A 25,471-nucleotide genomic window follows, 5' to 3' on the forward strand; every position below is an offset into this window, starting at 1 on the left:
TTAAGCATTTTGTTTCTTCCGTTCCCCTCCCCAAGCTAGAGAAGTGTATATACAAGCTGCAGGGCACTGACATCAAATACAATGAAAACGGGGGTTATACAGTGGGGGAGGAACATACAAAGAAACAAAACAAAAATCACATGGTACATTATAATTAGGTTAGGAACAATAGCAAGAAAGAAAAAACCACTTGTGTCCCTATCTTGGGGTTCATTTCACTTAACATCATGTTATCTGGTCATATGTACATAGCTTTTGACCTTTTCTGCTTGTCCCAGACATATGCTAGTTATTGCAAATAAGGGAAACCATAGGAGCTATGTTTCTTAGGGCATGGCTTATTTCACTTAATATAACATTTTCCAAGTCTTTCCATTTCCTGACAAACGGGGTGGTATCATTCTTTCTGATATAGGCATAGAATTCCATTGTGTGTGTTTATATGTGTGTGTGTGTGTGTATAGAGAAATACATACATACATATACATATATACATATGTATACACACACACACACACACACACACACACACCACATTTTCTTGATCCATTCATCTACTAAGGGGCATCTGAGTTGGTTCCACATCTTAGCTATAGTAAATAATGCTGCAATAAGCATAGTTGTGCTGGTAGCTTTCGTATGGTCTTGTTTGTGATCATTTGGGTAGATGCCCAAAAGTGGAATTGCTGGCTCATAGAGGAGCTCTATGTGGAGTCTTTTGAGGAACCTCCATACTGCTTTCCAAAGTGGTTGAACACCACTTCCGTTTTTCTAGTGGTTTGTTGGAGAAAAGAGTCTCATGGACTTAGGAAAGGCGTGAGCTACTGGGGCCTGGCTATATAGGCTTTTTATTTTATTTTTCTAAACTTTAGGTAATTTTATAAAGGGGTTATAATTCAGCAGGTCAGTTAGGGGTACAATGCATCTTGAACTGTGTAAACGCTTTCATTATTTATCCTGACTCGTCCATTCCCATCTATCCCCTCACTTAGCCTAGTTATATTTTCACATATATACAATGAATATTCTATCTGCATCCTTCCACTTCTGCTTTCTTCGTTTGTCTACCCCCTCCTATTGTCCTCACCCCTCCTGATACTGCAAATACCAATTCTCTGGTATTCATTTTCTCATTCTGTCAGTTAATTGTTCACAGGAGGTTCACAACTGTAATTCTCCGGTGCATATAACATACTTTACTAAATTCAATTGTGTACATGTGCATTTGATCCTGGATACATTTACATGTATATTTATAAATTAGATATCACTTTTACATTTGAGAGATCACAGGGGTCCTTTGTTTCTTGAGCCTTATTTACTTCACTTAATATACTTTCAAGGTCCACTTTATTTTCCAAATGAAGTAATATTATTTTCCTGAGGATGAGTAATGCACATGTACACACATTTATGTTTGTGTATATTTGCATATGTGTATATACACACATATATAAATATATTTCCTTGATCCATGCCTTAATTGAATGATGTCTGTACTGTTTCTGTAACTAGACTATCATGAATAATGCAGCAATGAACATAGTTGTCCAAGTGGCTTTAATGAATCGTTCATAGTAAGATGACTGTCAGATACAATCTGACAGTCCTTTGTATTAACTGACTTATCCTCCCCTTCCAAGGAGTCTGATATACTTAATGGTCTTTGTGGCCCTCTGAGAAAGAAAGAAAGAAAGAAAGACAGAAAGAAAGAAGGAAAGAAAGAAAGACAGAAATAAAGAAAGAAAGAGAAGGAAGGAAGAAAGAAAGAAAGAGAAGGAAAGAAGAAAGAGAAGGAAGGAAGGAAGAAAGAGAAGGAAGGAAGGATGGAGGAAAGAAAGAAAGAATGCAAAGAAATTTACCTTTTCTTTGTTTGGTTATGGGGCCTGGACTCTGGGCCTGGGCCCTGTCCTTCAGTTTTTCAGCTTATAGCTAGCACTCTACCACTTGAGCCACAGAGCCACTTCCAGCCGTTTGTGCTTATATGGTGCTGAGGAATCAAACTCAGGGCCTCATGCACGCAAGGCAAGTACTCTACCAATGAGCCACCTTCCCAGCCCCTGAAATTTTATCTTTAAGCAAGGTCTCTTTGTCCTACTTGCACATTGGTGTGATTATAGAAAGCATCTTTTAATCATTGGGAAGGGGCTTCTTTGGACTCATTCTCTCCTTGATGCATAGCCATCAGCCTGGAGTAATTGAACGGCGTTACTTTAGCCCTCTTCAAATTCTGGAAGATGCAATATATGAATTGCTTTCTTCCTAGTCATGGTGAATAGCTGTAGGTTCCCATCTGGCCTCAATTTTAGGTGTGATATTTTTTCATGGTAGTTCATTGGAGATAGGAGTCTCATGGACTTCCCTGACCCCTGAGCAGGCCTGCTCTAGGGTGTTCAGGGTGTTCTAGGTTTCCCAGGGTGTTGAAGAAGAGTAGGGAATATTCTAACATGGGGCTGACTGTCCCTAACTGTCCATTCTTTCCCTTTTTGCCTCTGCTTTAAGTCACCTGAACAAAATCAGTTTGCAATTATTTATCAAGGTATAAGCTATTGTTCTCTATGCAGAGCTCCATATTAATTTCTTTGTTTTTAATTATTTTGAAGTGGCTGTCCAAATGGGTTTCAGTTTTAATTGTTTATTATAATTTAATTGTTTATTATAATTTCAATTTTAATTGTTTACATGAGCAAGGTAATGAGTACATTTGTTATCAAGCATTGTTGCCTCCTCCTTTGTTCTTCCTCTACCATCCCTTCCCTACCTTCTCCACAACTGCATTCCCCCCTTCCCCCCACCCCTGCCAGTCCCACCTAAATTGTAAAGTTCATTTTTCAACATGGCTTCTTGTACATTGTTACAATGGGTCAACCTGTATCACTATTCAAACAATTTGTTTTTTCCCTTCCCCTCCACAAATTATACCAACATCAAATACAGTGAAAACAGATGTTATACCATGGGGGAGGGGCATACATAGCAACAAAAAATCACATGGTATCTTATAGCCAGCAAGAAAAATCCACTTGTGTCCTTATCTATATGGGGTTCATTTCGCTTATCATCATCTTATCTGACTTTTTCTGCTGGACTCAGGCCTATACTAGTTATTGCAAATAAGGGAAACCATGGGACCTAGGTTTCTTTGGGCCTGGCTTACTTCACTTACTATAATTTTTTCCAAGTCTTTCCATTTCCTATCAAATGGGGCCATGTCATTCTTTCTAATGGAGGCATAGATTTCCATTGTGTATATATACCACATTTTCTTAATCCATTCTTCTACTGAGAGGCATCTGGGTTGGTTCCATATCTTAGGTATGGTGAATAATGCTGCAATAAACATAGTTGTGCTGGTAGGTTTAGTATGGTCTTGTTTGTGATCATTTGGGTAAATGCCCAAAAGTAGGATTGCTGGGTCATAGGGGAGCTCTATGTGGAGTCTTTTGAGGAACCTCTATACTACTTTCCAAAGTGGTTGAACAAATTTACACTCCCACCAACAATGCAGTGGGCTTCCCTTCTGTCCACATCCCCTCCAGCATCTGTTGTTATTAGAGTTCTTGATTATAACCATTCTAACTGGGTTGAGGGGGAATGTCAATGTTGTTTTGATTTGCATTTCTTTAATGGCTAGAGAGGTTGAGCATTTCTTCATGTGTCTACTGGCCATTCTTATTTTCTCTTCGGAGAAGTTTTTCTTTTCTTTTTTTTTTTTTAGTTTTTCTTTAAGTCTTTAGCCCACTTATTTATTGGGCAGGTGTTTCTTTGAGGATTTGTTGTTGGGGGATTTAATGTTTTGAGTTCCAAGTATATTTTAGATATGAGACCCTTGTTGGTTGTATGGCTAGTGAAGATCTCCTAATTCATGGGCTTTCTATTGATCTTACAAGCTATGTCCTTTGTGTACTTTTAATTGTTAATGTATGAGTACTCAGGGTGTTGATCATGTTCACACTTGTGTCCCCATAGCTGTCTCCTTCCCATTTTTGCTAAGTCCACTTATCCCCACAAGTTATCTGCTTACTGTATCTTCAAGTGCCAGCTATAACAAATTCCCTCTCTGGGCTGGAAGAGGAACACCCAAGTTTAAGAAGGAGGAAAGGGGCTGGGAAGATGATAACTTTTATTAATCAGCCAAGCAGATATGTAAACAATTTTAAATAGTACTTAAAAGACAATTGGCGCTGGAAAGGTAGCTCAGTGGTAGAGTGCTTGCCTAGCATGCCTGAGGCCCTGGGTTCGATTCCTCAGCACCACATAAGCAAAAAAAGTTGGAAGTGGCAGTATGGCTGAAATGGTAGAGCGCTTGCCTTGAGCTAAAGAGACAAGGGAGAGGGCCTAAGCCCAGAGTTCATGCCCCAAACTTGACAGAAAAAAGAAAAAAAAAAAGGAAGAAAGGAAGGGAGGCAAGCAAGCTGAGGAGGCTGGCAAGCAAGGAAGGTTAGGAACGTGTAAGCAAAAGAACTAGCTAGGTGTGTATAGGGGAAAAAAGTCAGTGCTTTTTTTTTCCACCACGAAGGGAGGGGGACAGAGAAGTTCAAAATTCTTATGGAGCAACACTGCCATCTATCAACAGCAGAAACACTACATTACGAGTAATTGTTTAGAAACAAATTTTCATTTGGTATGTGAGCAATAAAAACTATGGAGAATTAAAAGTTAGAGGGGGGGAGGAGCGCTGGAGTGTTTGCCTAGCATTCATTAAGTCATAGGTTCAAGTCCTCAGTACCACATAAACAGAAAAGGCCGAAAGTGGTGCTGTGGCTCTAGTGGTAGAATGCTAGCCATAAGCCAAAGAAGCTCAGAGATAGTGCCCAGACCCTGAGTTTAAGCCCCAAGACTGACCAAAAAAAAGAAAGAAAGAAAGAAAGAAAAGGATAGGCCCAATACCTTTTCCGCCACCAACCGTGGCACAGTATACAAAATTTATATCAGGCAACGAAACAGAAAAAGAAAGGCACAACCTTACTCATTGAGAGATATTTTGTATTCCTTTCCTTTCGTGTCCAAAGTCCTGCTCATTGATGACAGGTGATTCAAACTGGACAGGTGAAAGCACTGCCACAGGCCCCCATCCTGCCCACCTGACCACAATGGCCAATAACCCTTATGGATTCTGTCCTGAAACCCACAGCAAGAGCAGCAGGAAGTCCCTGTCACTGCAGGAGTAGGCCACTGTCTCCTCAGGAGTCCAGTGACAGTAGGTGACAGCCCAGGGAAGGCCCTGCTGGTTTCCCTCACTCATCACCAGAGCCAAAAGGCAGGAGGGGAAAGTAAGGAGAACTTTCCCCAAAGAGCAGAGGTGCCAGGCAGAGTCCACTGAGGTGTGATTCTATGGTGTGGCCCACAGGCAGCAGGGAGTGTTCACAGGAAGCAAGTGCACAGTCTGGGGGAGCTGGAGGGGCGTGTCAGGAGCACTGGACCACCAGGTCACAAGGTGTAGGATCAGTACTAGTTTATCCATTTCCAATCTCAGGCCTAGGTGGACAGTCAATAATCAGTCTTGGAAGAAAAGTATCTGAGGCACCAGGAAGGACACTGGCAGAGATCGCAGATACCTAGTCCCAGCACCTGACAACCCTAGCCCAGAATTAACTGCAGATTTGTGGTCGGGATAGGAGAATTAGTGGCTGTGTATGCCAAGACAGAACTATGGAAGGCTTACTTCCCAGGGGTGGTCCTCCTGGTCTATTAGGAGCTACTAGAGAGTACTGTGGGTCTTTTGTTTACCCTTCACCTCCAGGTTCAAGGCAAGTGAAGTATATGAAATTTTGTATTAACTAGCTGTGGTTTTGATTGTGTGACCACTAGATGACAGCATTGTGCCTTGTAGACAACTTAACAGCCGCTTCCCCCTCCCTTTGTATTTCAAAAAAAGTGTTGGAAGCATTACCCTCAACAAAATCTCTATTATTTTCCTAAATATACTGTGTTCTTCCTCCCCAAACTTTGGATCTCAATCCACATTGAGGGCACTAGCTCCTTGGACTCTTAAGGGAATGAACAGTAGGAGGGGATCCACTTCTCATACGTGTGTGTGTGTGTGTGTGTGTGTGTGTGTGTGTGTGAAAATACCATATAGAGGGGTTACAATTACATGGGCAAGATAATGAGTACATTTCTTTCTTTTTTTTTTTTTTTTTGGGTCCAGTCGTGGGGCCTGAACTCTGGGCCTGGGTGCTGTCCCTCAGCTCTTCAGCTCAAGGCTAGCACTCTACCACTTGAGCCACAGCGCCACTTCTGGCTTTTTTCTTTTTGCTTATGTGGTGCTGAGGAATTGAACTCAGGGCCTGAGGCATGCAAGGCAAGCGCTCTACCACTGAGCCATCTTCCCCAGCCCATGAGTACATTTCTTATCAAGCATTGTTGCCTCCTTCTTTGTTCACCCTCCCAATCCCTTTCCATCTCCCCCCCTTAGCCATCCCCCCTGCCCTCCACCTTGCCAAAGTTGTAAAGTTTGTTTTTCGACTTAAGGACTTGTACATCTCATTGTTGCAATGGGTCCACCTGTATCCCTATTTAAACGATTTGTTTTTGCCTTTCCCCTCCACAAATTATACGAACATCAAATACAGTGAGAGCAGGGGTTATACGGTTGGGGATGGCCATACAAAGCAACAAAGAAATCATATCCAAATGATCACAAACAAGACCATACTAAAGCTACCAGCACAACTATGTTTATTGCAGCATTATTTACCATAGCTAAGATATGGAACCAACCCAGATGCCCCTCAGTAGATGAATGGATTAAGAAAATGGGGTATATATACACAATGGAAATCTATGCCTCCATTAGAATGACATGGCCCCATTTGTTAGGAAATGGAAAGCCTTGGAAAAAAATGATAGTAAGTGAAGTAAGCCAGGCCCAAAGAAACCTAGGTCCCATGGTTTCCCTTATTTGCCATAACTAGTATATGTGTGAAACAAGCAGAAAAGGTCAGATAAGTTGATGCTAGGTGCAATGAGCCCCAAGATAAGTATTCGAATGTTTTTTCTTTCATATGATTTTTTCTAACACTTCCCATACTTTTAAAACTTTTCCTCTCAATATTTTAATATTTTAAGGAATCACACTACAGTTGTAGAGATTGGAGAATATCAATGGTAGAAAGACCATAACACGGTAGTTCTCTTTTCTTTAAAAATTTATTTTTTAATTTTCTTTTATACTTTTCGGGGTCCTGGGAGCTCTGTCCCTGAGCTTTTGTGCTTGAGGTTGTTGCTCTACTCCTTGAGCCACAGATCTACTCCCTTATTCTTTAAATCATTTTCTTTTGGTAGTGATACAAAGGAGTTGTATTTTAACAAAACAGTTCATGAATGCAATATATCTGGATCTGTGTCACCCCTTTCATTATTCTCACCCATCTTTCCTACCCACTCTTACCCTCCGATTCATTTTGTAGGATACACATATTAGATTCTTTTTTGTTGTTGTTGTTGTTGGTCGTGGGGCTTGAACTCTGGGCCTGGGCGCTGTCCCTGAGCTCTTCAGCTCAAGGCGAGAGCTCTACAGCTTGAGCCACAGTGCCACTTACGGTTTTCTAGTGGTTTGTTGGAGATAAGAGTCTCAAGGGCTTTTCCATGATCCTCAGATCTCAGCCTCCTGAGTAGCTAGGATTACAGGCGTGAGCAACTGGCAACCAGCACATATTGGATTCTTGACTGCATTCTCCCTCTCTTTTTTCGTTTGTCCATCCCTTTCAACTTGACAGCCATCCCAACCCCCCACCCCTTTGAAGTAACAGCTTCCTGGTGTTTTATTTTGCTCAACTTTCAGTCTTCTCTTTTTCTTTGTTTTTTTTTTTTTTGCCTTTTTAATATTAATTTTGTTGTCAAACTGATGTACAGAAGGGTTACAGTTGCATGTGTAAGGTAGTGGGTAGTGAGTGCATTTCTTTTTTTTTTTCTTTTTTTGGTCTGGTCATGGGGCCTGAACTCTGGGCCTGGGTGCTGTCCCTCAGCTCTTCAGCTCAAGGCTAGTGCTCTGCTACTTGAGCCACAGCACTACTCCGGATTTTTTCTTTTTGCTTATGTGGTGCTGTGGAATCGAACCCAGGGCCTCATACATGCAAGGCAAGCTCTCTACCACTGAGCCACCTTCCCAGCCCAAGTGCATTTTTTGTCACACTTGTTACCCCTTCCCTCTTTTTTCTCCCCCTTTCCCTCCTCTCCACACCGCCCACAAGTTGTACAGTTCATTTCCAACATATAGTCTTCTGAGTGTGGCTGTTATATTGGTTTGCCCTTTGTCATTTGTCTCACTAGTTTGTTGTTCCCCTTCCCTTCCCTAATTCAGATAAATGTACATACAATACCCAGGGTACCAAAATCAAATCCAGTGACACCAGGGAACAAAGTATAGGAATAAAAAAATCCTAAAGGAAAAGGAAGTAACTTTACATAGATCATTAAAAACCACACCAATAAATAAAAACCTCTTGTTTCCATATCTTGGAGTTCGTTTTGCTTAGCATCATCTTATATGATCTTATGTACACAGTTTTTGAACTATTGTGGTCCTCTGCTAGGACTATCTTAGACACATACTAATTATTACAAATGAGGGAAACCATAGAAGCTATGTTTCTTTGGGTCTGGCTTATTTCACTTAATATGATTTTCTTTTTGCAAATTCCTTATTTTGATTAAGTGATTACATAAATTTCACAAATGTCATAGTATTGTGTGATGGTGATGCTTAGTTAAAGTCACAAACACTTTCTAACTTTCATGGGGCAAATTGTCTATCTTGGTCTATACATTTTTTGAGTTCTATGAGCTTTGACAATAGTTATTTCTTCCACATTGGGTGATATGTACATTTCTTTTGTTTTGCATAGGGTCAGCTGTTCCCTCTTTCCCATTCATTTCCCTCTCTTTCCCTTGCTCCCATCGTTGCCACTGAGTTGCTTAGTTCATTTTGATCAATGTCCAGGGCAGCTGATGGGTCCCACTGTTGTATGTTTTTCCCTAATTCCCTCTAGTTCTATGTCGTCCTCCTGGTTTCCCTCCAGTGTGCCCATATATACCATATATGTGATCAGCAGCATGGTGTTATTTAGTAGTGATTTGACTACATGAGTGGAGGTCCTTTGTTTCTCAAGTCTTGTTAACTTTGTCCTATCACCTTACCTTTTGGATTTAGCATTCACTTATCAGAGAGACCATGTGCCCTTTGTCTCTTTGCTCTTGGCTTACCTCACTCAACATGATTTCTTCTATCTCCATCCATTTCCCTGCAAATGCGATTATTTTGTCCTTTTTAGATATCACAAGTTTTGGATCCATTCATCTATGGTGGGATATCTGGGTTGTGTCCATATCCTGGCTGTTGTGAACAGTGCTGCAATAAACATGGAGGTGCATGTGTCCTTGTATCCTGGTTCCTGTTGTTCAGGATAGATGCCTAGGAGTGATATGGCTGGGTCATAGGGGAGGTCAATATTTAGCTTTCTGAGGACCCTCCAGACTGCTTTCCAAAGTGGTTGTATAAGTGTGCATTCCTGCCCATAGTGTAATAGTGTTCCTCTTTCTCCATATCCCCTCCCGCATTTGTTGTTGGCTGACTTCAGGACCTGGCCCTTTCTGACTGGGGTAAGGTGGTATCTCAGGGTTGTCTTTATTTGCGTTTCCTTTACAATCAGGGATGGTAAACATTTCCTCATGTGTTTCTTTGCCACTTTTATCTCTTCTTCTGAGAAGTTTCTCTTTAGTTCCCTTGTCCATTTAGTAATTGTTTTGTTGGTTTGGGGAGGGATTAGTTTCTTGAGTTCCCTGTCTATACTGGATATTAACCTCTTGTCTGATATATTGCTGGTAAATATATTTTCCCAGATAGTTGGTTGTCTTTCTAGCTTGGTTGCTATGTCTTTAGCTGTGCAGAAACTTTTTTTTTTTTTTTTGGTCGGTCGTGGGGCTTGAACTCTGTGCTTGGGCGCTGTCCCTGTGCTCTTCAGCTGAAGGCAAGCACTCTACTACTTGAGCCACAGCGCCACTTCCGGTTTTCTAGTAGTTTATTGGAGATAAGAGTCTCACTGACGTTCCTGCCAGGGCTGGCTTTGAACCTCGATCCTCAGATCTTAGCCTCCTGTGTAGCTAGGATTACAGGCTTGAGCTACCGGCGCTTGGCTTACAGAAACTTTCCATTTTAAGTTAGTCCCATTTGTCGAGTCTCTCTCCAATTTGTTGTGACCCTGAGACTCTGTTCAGGAAGTTCCTGCCTGTGCCTATAAGTTCAAGTGTCTGTCCTACTCTGTCCTGCAGTAGTTCAGGCTTGATGTTAAGGTCTTTAATCTAATTTAATTTGATTTTTTTTCCCAAAGTATACACAATGGAATTCTGTGTTTCCATCAGAAAGTTTTCTCTTTTTCAATTGTACTGTAAGCCACATCTTTTAAGGTGAAATATGGTTTGGATAGTACTGAGAAGGTGTCTTGGTTTCATGTTTTAGCTTTGGTATATATACTAAGGCAAGGATTTAAAAGATTTTTTTAAATATACTTATATAAAATATCCATATAGATTTTGTGGACAGTGTGATATTTTGTGCAGTGTAGCATACACATATTCAGTGCAAATAGCATTTCCTTCTCCACAAACACTTATTTTTCATCATCAGACTATTTGAAATCCTCTGCTTGTTATTTTGAACTTCACACTAAATTCTTGTTAACCCTACTCAGAACACTGTGAAAAGGCAGGATGCATTTGTGTGTGTGTTTGTGTGTGTGTTTGTGTGTGTGTGTGTGTGTGTGTGCACGCACGCACGCATGCTGGTACAGAAAATTGCACTCTGGAACAGCTTTTCAAATTTATTTTCATTTCTTCTTCTGTTGTTTTTTTTTTTATTATAAAGGTGATGTGCAGTAGGGTTTCCAGTTCATGATTCCAATAATAGGTACATTGTTTTTGTGGATAGTGTCACCCCTTCCTTTGTTCTCTCCCAGTTTCCTTCAGCTACTTTTGCTCAAGGCTAGTGCTCTACCAATTGAGCCATAGGTCCATTTCTGGCATTTTGGTGATTGATTGGAGATATGAATCTCCATATTACAATTTCCATACTGGACTTGGTGTGAAAAGTATGATTTCTTTCTTTCTTTCCTTTCTTTCTTTCTTTCTTTCTTTCTTTCTTTCTTTCTTTCTTTCTTTCTTTCTTTCTTTCTTTCTTTCTTTCTTCCTTTCTCTCTTTCTTCCTTCCTTTCTCTCTCTCTCTCTCTCTCTCTCTCTCTCTCTCTCTGTCTCTCACTTTCTTTCTTTCCTTCTTTCCTTCTTTATTTGCCAGACTTGGGGCTTGAACTCAAGGCCTGGGCACTGTTCCTGACCTTCTTTGGCTCAAGGCTAGCACTCTAACACTTGAGCCACAGCGCCACTTCTGGCTTTTTCTTGTGTATGTGGTACTGAGGAATTGAACCCAAATCTTCATGTATGCTACTCAAGCACTCTACCACTAAGCCACATTCCCAGTCCGGTATGATTGATTTCTAATGGTTGGGTGGACACTACTACCCAGTCAAAGAGAGATGAATGCGTGCAGTGGGTTTATAGATAATTGCAATACTCAGAGTTCTCAAGGATAAGAAAACTGTATTGATGTAGATAGATAGAGAGGGGGAGGATTAGAGGGGAGAACGTGGAGATTTATTATTATGTGAATTTGACTCATGTTTGTATGGAGTCTTCCAGGCCCTGTAATCTGCCATGTGCAAGTGGAAGAACAAAGGAAGCCATTGTTAGAATTCAGTCTCAGTTGAAAGTCCTCAAAATACAGGGAGGGGATATCAATTTGACCAGTTGCAGAGTGTGAGGAGGGTCCCTAATGAAAGGTCAGCACGAGCAGGCTGAGCAAGCTTCTGCAGCTTGCCCATCGGGTGACACGATGGCCATTCTGTCCTGGACTCTGTGCTGCCCCTTGCAACTTCCATTCAACGTCAAACACTGGAGTGTTAGGACACGGAGATAACGAAGTGCTGACATTAGTTTTGCTGGCTTTGGGCAGGCATGTGACATAGGAGAAAAATGCTCCCCAAACGTGTCCACATGCCAATCTCCCTATCTTCAGGGATGATGATACCAGAAATACACGTAGCCTTGCTCCAAGCCAGATGCTGTTCTTGCTCACTTCTCCTCCTCTTCCTCTTCCTCCTCTTATTTCTCCTCCTCCTCCTCCTTCTCCTCCTCTTCCTCCTTCTCCCTCCTCCTCCTTGATCCCCTCCTCATTCTGCTCCTTCTATTCCTCCTACTTCCCTCCCCACTTTTCCTCATCCCCCTTCTGTTTTCATGAAAAGAGCCACTGTCAAGCCAGGTGCCAGTTGGCTCCTGACTGTAATCCTAGATCATCAGAAGGCTGAAATGTAGGGGGTAAGGATTGAGGATCAAAGCCAGCCTGGGCAGATATGTCTGGGAAATTCTTACATCCAATTAACTATCAAAAGAAATCTGGAAGCAGAGCTGTGGCTCTGAGTGGTACAGTTGTAGCCTTGAGCACAAAAGCTCCCCAGAGACAGTACACAGGCCCTGAATTTGAATCCTCAGAGTGATAGCTCTTTCCCCCAAAATCAGGGTTCTCCCCAGACGCTCTGAGAGTCTGTCCCAGACCCAGACAGTGGCTTCTATTGTGAAGGGTGTCCCAGCTGTGTATCAGGGTAAACAGACCCCTCCCCACAAAAAGGTTCACCACCAGTTGAATTAACAAACCACGTTGCCTGTTTGAAGGCAGTCCATCCTCAGCCTACTTCATAGTCCTGAGCAGCTGCTGGCCCCTCTACTGAAAGCTGGGACAAATGGCTCAGAGAAAAGGCCATCTGGGGAAACTTGCGGCAGACTTGAGGGTTTGAAGGCTGTTTGTGGAATTCAGCCCATTCCCTCAGTTTCTTTAGACCGGTATTCCCTCCACACTCAGATGTTCCAGTCCCGAACACGATGGCATTTTGTTTCCTCCTTCCTTGCAAAGTTCCTTTGCAGCCACCTCCACCTCCCCCCCCCCCCAATAAAACAGAGAAAGAAAACCAAAATAAATAAATGAGGTACTGGTGAGGCACTGCAGTCCTGTGTGTCTAGCTATTTGGGAGGCTGAGGTCTGACTCCACTCTCCCTATCCATCAATCCCTACTCAGCAGGGCATGGAAAGGGGTTCTGTAACACAGCAAAAGACCATAAATGCAGAATGTCAATTTTTATTCATCCAACTCTTTCCTCCTTTTACAGAGCAATTAAAGCTCACTGGCCTGGGAGTAGCCTCCATCGGCCAACTTTGACCAGCAAAGAGTATCAGAGAAATTAATACACTATTAGCAGAAATGAGGAGGGGCGATGCTGGAAAAGAATTAGGCCGAGGCCTCAATGGTGCATTCCCAGGCAAAATGTCCAGTCTCACCACAGCGGTAACAGCTGACTTCTAATACTTTCTTGCAATTGATGGCCACATGTCCATGTTCCCCGCACTTGTAACACTGCACCTTGTGGCAGTCTTTCTGCATATGGCCAGGTTGGCCACAACAATAGCACTTGAGGTCATCTGCCTGCTGGCAGTCTCGAGCCAGGTGGCCTAGTCTGCCGCAGTTGTAGCAGCTCTGCTGCCGCTCTCTCTTGGGCTCCTTGCAGTCCTTGGCGATGTGGCCGCCTGCGCCGCAGTTGTAGCAGGCGTCCTCCTCCAGATCACAGTCCCTGACAAGGTGTCCGGACTCCCCGCAGCGGTAGCAGAAGTCTACCAGGGATGCGGGATAAACCTGGAGCCCTCTGCCCCAGCCCCTCGGTTCTCCTCGCCCCCGTCTCGCAGCAGTAGGGCATTCCCTGACCCAGTGGCCTGCTTGGCCACAACTGAAACATTCGTCGTTGCTGGTCATGGCTGCGCTGACAACCTTGGTTTCTGAGCGGCCGCAGTGGCGAAACTCGCACTGAGACCCGGCGAAGGCGACTGGGAAGGCAGCGGCTGATGAATTTCGGGTCCTTGCCTTCAGCTACACGCCGGTCTGCACAGGGTCCCCCACACCGCAATGCACTGCTCCACAATCTCGTTATGACTGCATAATCCGGTGTGTGAAGGATGACTCAGTAGACCAGGGTGTGCCTGTGTGTGTTGCTGTGCCTGTGTGCTTGTGCGCAGCCCACATTTCCCTGATCCAGGCATCAGTAGGAGGACATCTGGGCCATTTCCATAGCTTGGCTACTGTCTAAATAAATTGCAAATTGTGCCCCCCTCTCTCTGTAGTATCCTGATTTGCATTTCTTTGGCTCTCTGGATCATAGGGTGAACTTTTGTTTTTACTTTTTTGAGTAATGTCTACCCTGATTTCCACAGTGGTTGCACTACTTCTTGTTCTCTCCAACAGCATATGAAGAAGGTTCCCTTCTCCCTGCCTCTTGGTCAGAAATTGTGTTTTTGATGATGGCATTTTGACTAACTGGAGTGATCTGGAATCTCAATATCATGTTGATTTGTATTACCTTTATGGCCAGACATGTAGAACATTTCTTTATTGATTGGTTGCTTGTACTTCTTGTAAGAACTATCTGTTCTGCTCATTGGCCCATTTATGATTGAGACGTTTATTTTTTAAGCTCCCCAGTACTTTCTGGATATCGGTCTCTCGGCAGAAGTACAGCTGGTTGTGATTTTCTTCCTTTCCTTGGGATGTCTTTTCAGGCCAGGTTCTACACCCTTGGCTCTGCAGAAGATTTTTGGGTTGATATAATTTCACTTTGTCAATCTTTGTCCCTATTTCCTGAGCTACTGGCATAATAATCAGAAAGTTTTTGTCTATGCAGATAAATCTGAAAACTTTTTCTCTGAGAAAACTTTTTATTAATCAGCAAAGCAGAAATGCAAACAACGTTAAATAGTTGTAAAAAATAATACACAAAGGGATGCGATATGTTTGCAGGATAGGAATACATTTTCATACAGTTAAATTCATTTGTCAATTCTTGCACTTATACATAATCTTACGTAGATTATCCCATGTAAATAGTAGCTCAAATTTAAAAACCAAAAGCCAGAATTTTGGATCTTTCTCTATTATAGTATTTTAATAATAAGTTGGATATTGATTGTCACCAGTGACAAGACAGTGGTACTCAAAATTTTGTAAGTTGAATTATTTTAGGGATTAAGCTTCAAGTGACGAATACCAAATCTGTATTATTACTCATATGTTTACCCACTCATTAAATATTACAAACCGAGTCATGATACTGAACACTTCTCTTCTATATGTCCAAATACAAGGTTCTCATGTGATGTAACAGGTGCTTCAGGCCAACACCTATGCCTCCTTTAGTTGGACTAAGGGAGCAGCTAAATGTGACACAGGTATCTTGACTTTCTGTCCCCACTCTTATCTCCTGCAACTGTGTGGACTGAGAGGGTAGAATCAGCTGGCAGGACCTCTCTTTCAATGATAAGGTTGTATTTTCACCATGTAAATGACATGCTTTTCCCACCAATACTTCTTTTTCCTCCTCCTCTTCTTCCTCCTCCTCCTCTTCTTCCTCTTCCTCCTCCTCCTCCTCCTCCTCCTCCTCCTCCTCCTCCTCCTCTTCTTCTTCTTCTTCTTCTTCTTCTTCTTCTTCTTCTTCTTCTTCTTCTTCTTCTTCTTCTTCTTCTTCTATTCTTCTTTTCTTCTTCATCTTCTTCTGTTGTTATCATCATCATCATCATCATCATCATCATCATCATCATCATCATCATTATTATAATTATTATTACTTTGCCAGGCCTGGGGCTTTGAGTTCAGGGACTGGGCACTGTCCCTGAGATTTTTTTGCTCCAGCACTCTGCTACTGGAGCCACAGCACCACTTCTAGGTTTTTCTGTTCATGTGGTACTGAGGAATTGAACCCAGAGCTTCATGCATGCCAGGCAAGCACTCTATCACTAAGCACATTCCCAGTTCCTCTTATAGTTTTAGTTTAATTTTTTCATGTAAAGAACCAGGATCAATCCACAAACTATCCATGAGACCCAGCCAGGCTCAATCAGAGCCCCTATTTCCAGGCTCAGGCTCCATATTGAGGGATGACCCAACTGAGCCTTCTATTCTTCCTTAGTTTTAAGGTTTTTTCCATGAGAAGACAGTGTTAGCTTAAATCATGGTGGCTCAAACCAATAATCTTAGCTACTCAGGAGGCTAAGATCTGAGAATCTCGAATCAAAGCCAGCCTGGACAGGAATGTCCAGGAGTCGCTTATCTCCAATTACCTGCCTAAAGAAAGCCAGAGGTAGAGGTGGCTCAAGTGTTAGAGTGCTAATATTGTGCACAAAAGCTCAGGGACAGTGCCAAGGCCTTCAGTTCAAAACCCAGGACTGGCACACACACACACACACACACACACACACACACACACACACACAAACACACACACACACACACACACACACACACACACACACACACGCACGCACACACACACACACACAGTTTTGACCCAGCCAAACCCAGCCAGTGGACCCTATCTCCAGGATGAGACTCACTGGTGAGGGGGGTCCTAGGTGTCTCCAGGGCTGATGGCACCCCTCCCCTGAAGAAAAGAGAAAGAAAGGAAAGCCAATAAACAATGGAAACATATTCCATTAAAAACTACAATGGTCTCCATACTACTCAGCACAGCAGTTTCTCTTCTCACTGGTGGTAATGGCATTCATGATCTGATACATAACTGACACTCTCCTTACATTGCAATGCCCACACTCAGCTAAATATACTACACATATGTTTTGTGAGCATGGGCTTAGTACTTGGAGAAAGTAAGCAATTTTCGCAATGCACAACTCTTTACCCATCCTAGACCTGAAGCCCAGATTATTGAGTTTATTTCCCACATATGTGCTGTATAAAGAAATAAAATTGACAACAGATGGTTAGTGTTAACCCAGCTGTTTCATACCCTCAAGTATTTTCAAGGTAACCAACTGCCAACTGAAAAGAAGAAAAGCAGTCTTTGCAGACAAAACTTGTTGAGAATATTGTCTTGAATGCCAAGATAGTCCAGGCAAAGAGAGAGTATCCCCTTGACAGGTGGTAGCTGTTGAAATTCTGCTTTTCACAATATGGAAATCTCCTATTCTGATCTTTCTCTCTGTTCTGAAAGGAAAGCTTCAACCAACCAAGGCCATTCACTTGGCTTTGAGGGGCAAAAGTAACAAAAGAATCCTGACACACAGGTAAACACAAAGCAATATCCCAATATGTGTGCGTCAATGTACAGAGCATGTATGGAGTATCACTAGAAAAATGTAATTCCAGTACCATATTACTGCTCCTGCAGATGCCAGTTACCAAACTGACAAGACTCCAATAAATAAGAGACCTACAGATGCCTCCTCTGGGTATCACACACTGCTGCTTGCAACTTGCATTAACTTCACTTCCCATTTGTTTTCTTTCTCTTTTCTCTCTATCCTCTGTCACTCTTTTGCTGTGTCTCAGGATATGTCTCTCTCTAGCACTGACTCTCCCTCTCAGGTGCTGTCTCTAGTGCTCTCTCCCTCCTCACTCTATTCTCTCTCTTCTACTACTCTGTGTCCCTCTTTTTCTCTCCGTCCCTCCTGTTTTTGTGCTGTCTCTCTCATGCTGTCACTCTTGTGCTCTTTCCTTCTCTGACCCCATCCAATTTCCTTCTTCTCCCTCCTCTCACTCCTTCTCTCTGTCTCTCTGTCTCTCTGTCTGTCTCTGTCTCTCTCTCTCTCTAATGCTTTCTCAATCTCTCATGATGTCTCTCTTGTGTTGTATCTCTCCCATACGGTTGTCCTCTCTCCCTCTCTTTCTGTCTCTCTATGTCTCTGTCTCTCTATGTCTCTGTCTCTCTCTGTGTTTGTCTCTGTCTCTCTCTATCTCTCTCACTCTTCACCACCCCATGCTATTTCTCTTGTCTCTTAGCTCTGGAGCAGGTCAACCATCTACTCTCTGTGGTGCTGCCTCCTCTGCTCAAGTCCTGCAAGCAAACAGCACTGTGTTGGGAAACCGAGGGTTAAAACCACAGGGAGAAGCCAACTCTCAGAGGTAGAGGTCACACTGGGAAAGTGTTGGCCAGAGTAGCAGGGCATGGACCACCAAAAAGGGATTGCTTTATAGAAACTGTCCCTGTTTTGTGGCCTATGCTTCCCTGGAGGCTGTCCTGGTAGAAGGAAGGCCTGTGGCCACTTTCCCTACACAGAAGGCAATGCAAATTTTGGCTCCACAGAGATGGTGTCCAGCCCACCCTCCCCACAGCCTGACTCTGGGACCCCTGCTGGGGAGTCAGACTGCAGCCTTCAGAGGAGCTTCAGGGACACCAAGGTGATATCTGTCACTGGTGGGACTGACCCCTTGGGAACTTGGGCTAGGTTACCAGTGGTGCCTGCTCCTGAATGTGCTGATCTGGTTTTAAGTACACATGTGAGGACAGGCGCCGGCTGTTTTAAATTTTTATTTAAAGTATGTACACATGCATGTAGGTATTTAGGTATGCATGTATATATCTTGGTCTAGGCTGAATAAGGCCACTGGAAAAGAAAAACCAAATCAAGAAGGTGCATGCATTCAGGCTGTAACCAAAGGCAGAGTGTCCCAGATGTGGAGATCAGTGTCTCCTGGGAACTGCTTTTGCCTCTCAATTTCATAGGAAAAAGACAGGTCTGCCACTTGTGGGCACATTAACATCAGGAGGGTTTTGTTTGTTTGTTTGTTTGTTTTGTTTTTGGTAATCAGAAGAACCTTGTCTGTTCTGCTGGGAATGTTTATCTGTGTTCCCTGATAGTTGAGGAGACACTTCCCATTGAATTAGACGTTCTATGGGATGGTCAAAGTACCAGGAGTAGGAGGACTTGACATTCCCCTGTGTTCTGGGAACCATAGCATAAAATGAGCAGCTGGCAAGCCTCCCTCTGATTCCTGTGGAGGAGCAGGGGTGGGGGGCAGTGTGTGTGGGGGTGGCAGTTCACAAAAGCACACAGGGATTTCTTTATATCTGCTTATTTCAGGGATGCAAGTGAAATTTATAATTCTCTACATGGTGAAAAAAAGCAGGGCATTTATCATCCTACCCATATTGAGTATAATCAATAAGGAGGGACATTTTACTTTTACACTAGAAATCACTTACCTGGGGAAATACATAATTATCTCAAATATCATCAGCATCCTCATTTTACAAATGAAGTAGCCTTTACCTAGAGCCTTTACGCCCTTACTCTTTTCTGTTTTCAGGGTTAGGTTTCTAACACTTGAAGCATAGCTTCCCTTCTGGATTTTTTGGAGTTAATTGACTAAAGAGTCTCATGCCTGGATTTGAACCAGTATCTTCAGCTCTAAGTCTCCTGAGTCGTGTGATTAGAGGCATGAGCCACAGTCCCCTGCCTCAAATGAGGTAGCTTTTATGTGTGACAGTGGTGGAAAAGGAAGTTTTTTGTGCGTCTCAAAAGCGTGGCCAATGCTCGGTTAAAAGCTGCTCTTTAAGGCTATCACAAATTCACTCACAACTGGGAAAGGCCTAGTGGTAGTAGATTTGGCTTCCAGAAGAGAGAGTCCCTTGGTTTGATCTCCAGCACAGCTAAATAAAATTAAAAGGTAAAAATAATGTTGTGTTTGAGACACAGAGAAGATAAGTAACATGCCCAAAGTTACAGAAAGAATGATTGGTGGAGTCTTGATTCAAATACAAGTATGTATGACTTCATTTTCTCCTCACTAGGCAACTGTATACTACCACGTTCCATATGCGTATCTGTGTCTCCTTTCCAAACTACAGATGCAACTGACCATCTTCCATCACACAGAAGAGTAGTAGAGACCATGAACCCTAAGCCCCTCCCCTACCTCCTGGAGAGAGAAAGGGACTATAAAAGGGAGTCTAACCAGGAGCTGATGGCTCAAGCCTGTAATCCTAGCTACTCAGGAGGCTGAGATCTGAGGATCATGGTTCGAAGCCAGCCCAGGCAGCAGAGCCCCTGAGACTCTTCTCTCCAGTAAACCACTCAGGAAAAGCTAGATGTGGCACTGTGGCTCAAGAGGTAGAGCGCTAGCGTTGAGTACCAAGAGGCTCAGGGAAAACGCCCAGGCCTCCAGACCAGACAGACAAAAGAGAAAAAAAAAGGTGTCTAGACAGCTTGGTGCTAGTGGCTCAAGCCTGTAATCCTAACTACTCAGGAGGCTGATATCTTAGAATGGCAGTTGGAAGCCAGCCTAGCCAAGAGACTCAGTGAGACTGTTACCGCCAATAAACTACTCAGAAAAAGCCGAATGTGGCACTGCTGCTCAAGTGGTAGAGGTGGCCTTGAGCCAAAGCAGCTCAGGGACAGCGCCCAGGTTCAGAGTTCAAGCACCAGAACCTGAGGTGGGGGAGGGGAGAGTAAGAAGGTAGTCTAGGGGCTGTGAAGGGGAAGGTGTATTTCTCTGAGAGAATACCATGGTGTGTCATGTAGATTTTTAAAACAAATATGTAGATGGTCAGCTTCAGTCATTTCTATTCTACTGGGGCATCAGATCACTCTGATGTATAAAACAAGAATATTCTCTTGAGACTGTATATCAGTTATAACAGGGCCATTGCATTGGCCCTGATCTTTTTTTTTTTTTTCTTTCTCATTGCTACAGTTCTACCACTTGAGCCACATCCCCACTTCCAGCTTTTTGGCCATTCACTAGAGGTAACAGTTTTCCCGACTGTTGTGCTCAGGCTGGTCTTGAACTATGATCCTCATATATCAGCCTCCTGAGTAGTTAGGATTACAGGGCATGACCCACCAGTGCCCAGCTCTCTGGAACTCTATGTTGACTAGGTGGAGACTCATTACAAATTCATAAATAGACTAATTAGCTTTAGATGCTTCAAGCAAAGCTTTTGGTGTAAGGACATTTTACAAATAAACATTTCTGAAAAAATAATTATGGAAGATGACAGGTACTTGGTTCAACTGTATTAATCATTTTTGACCATATATATTGCAAAGCATCATGTCAAATGCCATAACTATATAACATAAAAATTAGTATAAGAAGTGGAGCTGTGGCACAGCTCCACTGTGGAGGGCCAGCCCTGAGCTTAGAGAAAAAATAAAGATATTCAATATTTTTTCCCTAAGTGCCCAGGTAGAAAATGAAGCTGGTAAATCAAAGAGAAAATCACTCAAAACCATGTGGGCAGAAAGAATAGTAATAGATTCCAGAAATCTAGCTCTCCATTATTGTAAAGAATGATTTGGGACAATAATTTTTCCTGCTTGGCACATACTCAACTAATGATCCAGCGCTCCAGCCCTTGTTTTTCCTGGTTGATACTAATGTCGGGTCTCCAGTTTTGCATGTTTTGTCACTTAGCCTAAGCTCCTGGTCCAGCTTCTTGGTGATTTACTGGAGGTGAAAGTCTCTTGGACTTTCCTTCCCAGGCTGGATTTGCTCCATGCTGCTCCTATCTCAGACTCTTGAGTAGCAAGGGTTACAAGCATGAGCCACCAAAGACTGAGTGAGTCTCTGAGACTATGTATTTACAAGATGGAGACTGATTACACATTCCCTAAATGGAATTAGACTAATTGCAATGATTGTAATTAGTCTAAATAGATCATGACTGCAAGGCTCTCAGGAAAGGATATGTTTGCAAATAGAAACCAAAACGACAATTAAGGAAGGTGACAGGCTACTTTGTTCAACTGTAGTAATCATTTCTCAATGTGCATATCTTGCAAAGTGTCAGGTTAAATACCTTAACTATAAATAAACACAATAATGGCGCTTCCATCAAAGAATTAGCACGTATATGTATGATTTTTCATTATACTCTTATGTAGCCATACAAAGAGATTAAAAGACAACATATTCCTTTATTACTACAACAGTGCCACTTCTTTCATAATTTCCCCCATCTCTCCCATCCCCACCTATCCCCTCAATTTTCCTCGTTTTCTTTCACATATACATATTGAATATTCTGACTGTGTTCTCCTACTTTTACTGTTTTTCTTCATCCACCCCTCCTCTGTTCAACCTTGCCCCTCCTAACATCTCAAGTACTAGCTTCCTGGTATTCATTTTATTAATCTGTCAGTTGTTCAAAGGAGTTGCACCACTGGAATTCTCCCATTCATATGGCATACTTTACTTAATAAGTTTGTGCACATGGGCATATAATCATATGTATCTTTACATATGTTTGTATATACGAATCTACCTTCCACATATGAGAAAACATCTTTTGTTTCTGTAAGCCTGACTTATTTCATTTTATATAATTTGGCCCAGGTCCATCCATAGTTTTGCAAATGGTGTAATATTCTTTCTGATTGATGAGTAAAATTCCATTGTGTATATATGTATATACATTATATATGCATGCAAACATGTGTGTACATATAATGTACATGTGTATATATATGGATATATATCTTATATTTTCTTTTTTTGGGGGGTCCGGTTGTGGGGCCTGAACTGTTGGCCTGGGTGCTGTCCCTCAGCTCTTCAGCTCAAGGCTAGTGCCCTACCACTTGAGCCACAGTGCCACTTCCGGCTTTTTTTCTTTTGCTTATGTGGTGCTGAGGAATCGAACCCAGGGCCTCATGCATGCAAGGCAAGCGCTCTACCACTGAGCCACCTTCCCAGCCCTCTCATCTTTTCTTGTTGCATGTGTCAACTGAAATGCATTTGCGTTGTTTCCATACATTGACTATGGTGGATAGTATAGCAAAGGACATGGTTGAGCAAGTGTCTTTAATGAATTGTTCATAGTAAAATGACTGTCAGATACAATCTGTGTTCTCTGTAATGACAGTATACTAACTGAGTTATCTTTGCTCCTTTCAAGGAGTCTGAAAAGCTTTCTGGTCTTTGTGGCCCTCAGAGAGGCCACGATCAGCTGTCTTCCTAATTGGCGTGAACACCCAAGTGATTCTCCAGTGTTTCTATTCAGTCCTTGAGCTGTGCATAGAACAGGCCACAGAGCCTAGGAGGTATCTATGGCAATTTTTACACAGTCTGGGGGAGAAATCAAACTGACAGCTGGTTCTGCCTGACAGGGCAAACTGAGAGGAGGAGACTCATCCACTCTTGCCCATTCTAATGATCGCCCTCTTAGCACAGTGCACTTACTCTGGCTGGAGAGCAGGCTCCATTGCTGCTGCCCTGGCTCATACTATCCTCAGTGATAAGTCATCCCTCCCTGGTAGCTTGATGTGAATGTTCTTCCTAGAGCCTGGCTACTGAGGACCTGCTTTGTTATTCCCATGTATACTTCCTATTTGCAAACGTCCAGGGAGGCATGCATCCATACCATAATCTTCAGGACAGGAAACAAACTAAAAGTAGTGAGGTTCCTGATGCAGAAAAAGTTGTGTCTGGCAATCTCACAATGGGAATGGTGCACATGAACATATTCTATGCATCGTACCTAAAACACACACTAGGCACTTCACACAGAACAGATGCTGCTAACCTGCCCAGAATACCCTCGAAGCACAAGCCAGAACAGCTCACGCTTGGATGTGGAAGTTAGATCTAAATTATACACATACAGGAATTCATACATGGGGCCATAGGCATAATACAGAAGCAACTGAAAAATGTTTGGTATGGGCAGGGCTGGATTCAAATGATATAACTTGTTTGAACAATGAACTGACAGATTATTATTATTATTATTATTATTAATTATTATTATTATTATTATTACTGCCAGTTCTGGATCTTGAACTCAGGGGCTCAGCACTGTTCCTGAGCTTGTTTTGCTCAAGGCTAGCATTCTACCCCTTGAGCAACAGCGCCACTTCTGCCTTTTTCTGTGTATGTGGTAGTGAGGAATCGAACCCAGGGTTTCATGCACATGTGGCAAGCACTCTACCACTCAGCCACCTTCCCAGCCCTGAACTGACAGATTGTTAAAATGACTACTGTGAAACTAAAGCAGGTTTGTCTGAGGTGGGTAACTATTTAGGGGATGGGGAGAAACAAATGTATGATGCTCACCTTCAGTGATACAGTTTTTGCTTGGTTTCTGACTTTTAATCCCCGTTATGTATATGTTGCTATTTTCAGACACATGTGGAATGTGTATTCAGTGCAGATTTATAAGTAAAAAACTGCTGTTCATAAGACACATCTATTTAGTTATAAAAGGTCTTCAGCTCTGCTCTGGTGACTTACGCCTGTAATCCGAGTTACTCGGGAGGCTGAGATCTGAGGATTCCTGGTCACAGCTAACCCAGGCAGGAAAGTCCACAAGACTCTTATCTCCAATTAATCACCAGAAAAAGCCAGAAGTGGAGCTGTGACTCCAGTGGGAGCCTTGAGCACAAAAGTTTAGGGAGAACCCAGACCCTGAGTTCAAGACCTAGGACTGGCACACACACACACACACACACACACACAAAGAAGAAACTATTTTCACATTTTTTTCACTCAGCCTCTGGTAACCAATGAACCTGATAATCAAAAAGAAAATTGTTTAGAAATATATGAGATGAAAGCACAGTAATAGATTCCAAAATCTAGCTCCTTGTTACTGTAAAAAATAATTTTGGAGCCCGATTACTTCTTTGATTGGTTATATATTCAAGGAAATAGCCCACAGCATGGTGTCAGACAAGTGTAGAGCTCAACCAATTTGATCCTTAAGCAGGGAGAAGAGGTTCAGTTGTAAAATGTTGTAATCATTTCAGCCTAAATTGGTTTGCAGCTATTTTTCCAATAAAACTTCTCTTTACAAAAAGAATAATTTGGGCAAATATAATTGGTACCTCTGATTATTATTAATGACAAGAATATGTTAGGAAATCGGGCTTTTTTCTTGTTAGGCATATGCTCAATTACTGAGGCTTTATTTTTCCATGCTTTATTGTCCATGGTGATTTAATGTCAGGTGTCTAGATTTCCAACGGCTGGGCCTGGAGTTTGGTCTTCCAATTTTATACTTTCTCTCATAGCTGGTGTAAGCCTAGTCTTTCTTGAAGATTCTTCAAAACTGGCTTTGTCCTGTCTGGCCACGTTCCTCCTGATCTCAGCCTCTCAATTGCATTGTTTTTAAGAAATTTCCAGAAGCATATTTATTGTATTGACAAGTGTGAACCCTTTTCCCTTACTTAGTATGAATTTCAGGAACAGGCCATGGTAAATGAAGGCAAGCTTCAGTATCTGTTCTAATGAAGTATTTATGTCAATCCCTCTAGCAGCAATACCTTCCTGGGCCCTGGTACTGAGTGTGGAGGAAGCAAAATCAGTTTTGTTGCTATTGCCATTTTTATTGTCTTTATGTGGGTTGTACAATGAGTTGTAGTCAACATATCAGTTTATGAGTATGATGCATCTTGCCCCACCTCACCCATCCCCTCAATTTCCCTGGTTTCATATCTATCTATCTATCTATCTATCTATCTAGATAGATAGATAGATAGATAGATAGATATATTCATAGAATATTTTGACTGCCTTCTCCTACCCATGAAGCCAAATCTTGAGAAGACTCAGGCCTCCATCTTTGCAGGACATAGCATTAGCAGAGACAG

General features: G+C 42.4%; 1 long non-coding RNA gene and 1 pseudogene across 3 annotated transcripts in view; one reads left to right on the forward strand and one right to left on the reverse strand.

Annotated features, from left to right (window-relative positions):
- LOC138840334 (uncharacterized) overlaps positions 1–25,471 on the forward strand; it is a 245,295-nt gene that overhangs the window by 19,033 nt on the left and 200,791 nt on the right. The gene's annotated exons all lie outside the window — the stretch shown is intronic.
- LOC138839597 (CCHC-type zinc finger nucleic acid binding protein pseudogene) lies at positions 13,297–13,942 on the reverse strand (annotated as a pseudogene).

The sequence above is a fragment of the Dipodomys merriami genome, unplaced genomic scaffold, assembly GCF_024711535.1.
Source record: "Dipodomys merriami isolate MVZ:Mamm:240054 unplaced genomic scaffold, mDipMer1.0.p SCAF_3, whole genome shotgun sequence".
NCBI classification, from domain to species: domain Eukaryota; kingdom Metazoa; phylum Chordata; class Mammalia; order Rodentia; family Heteromyidae; genus Dipodomys; species Dipodomys merriami.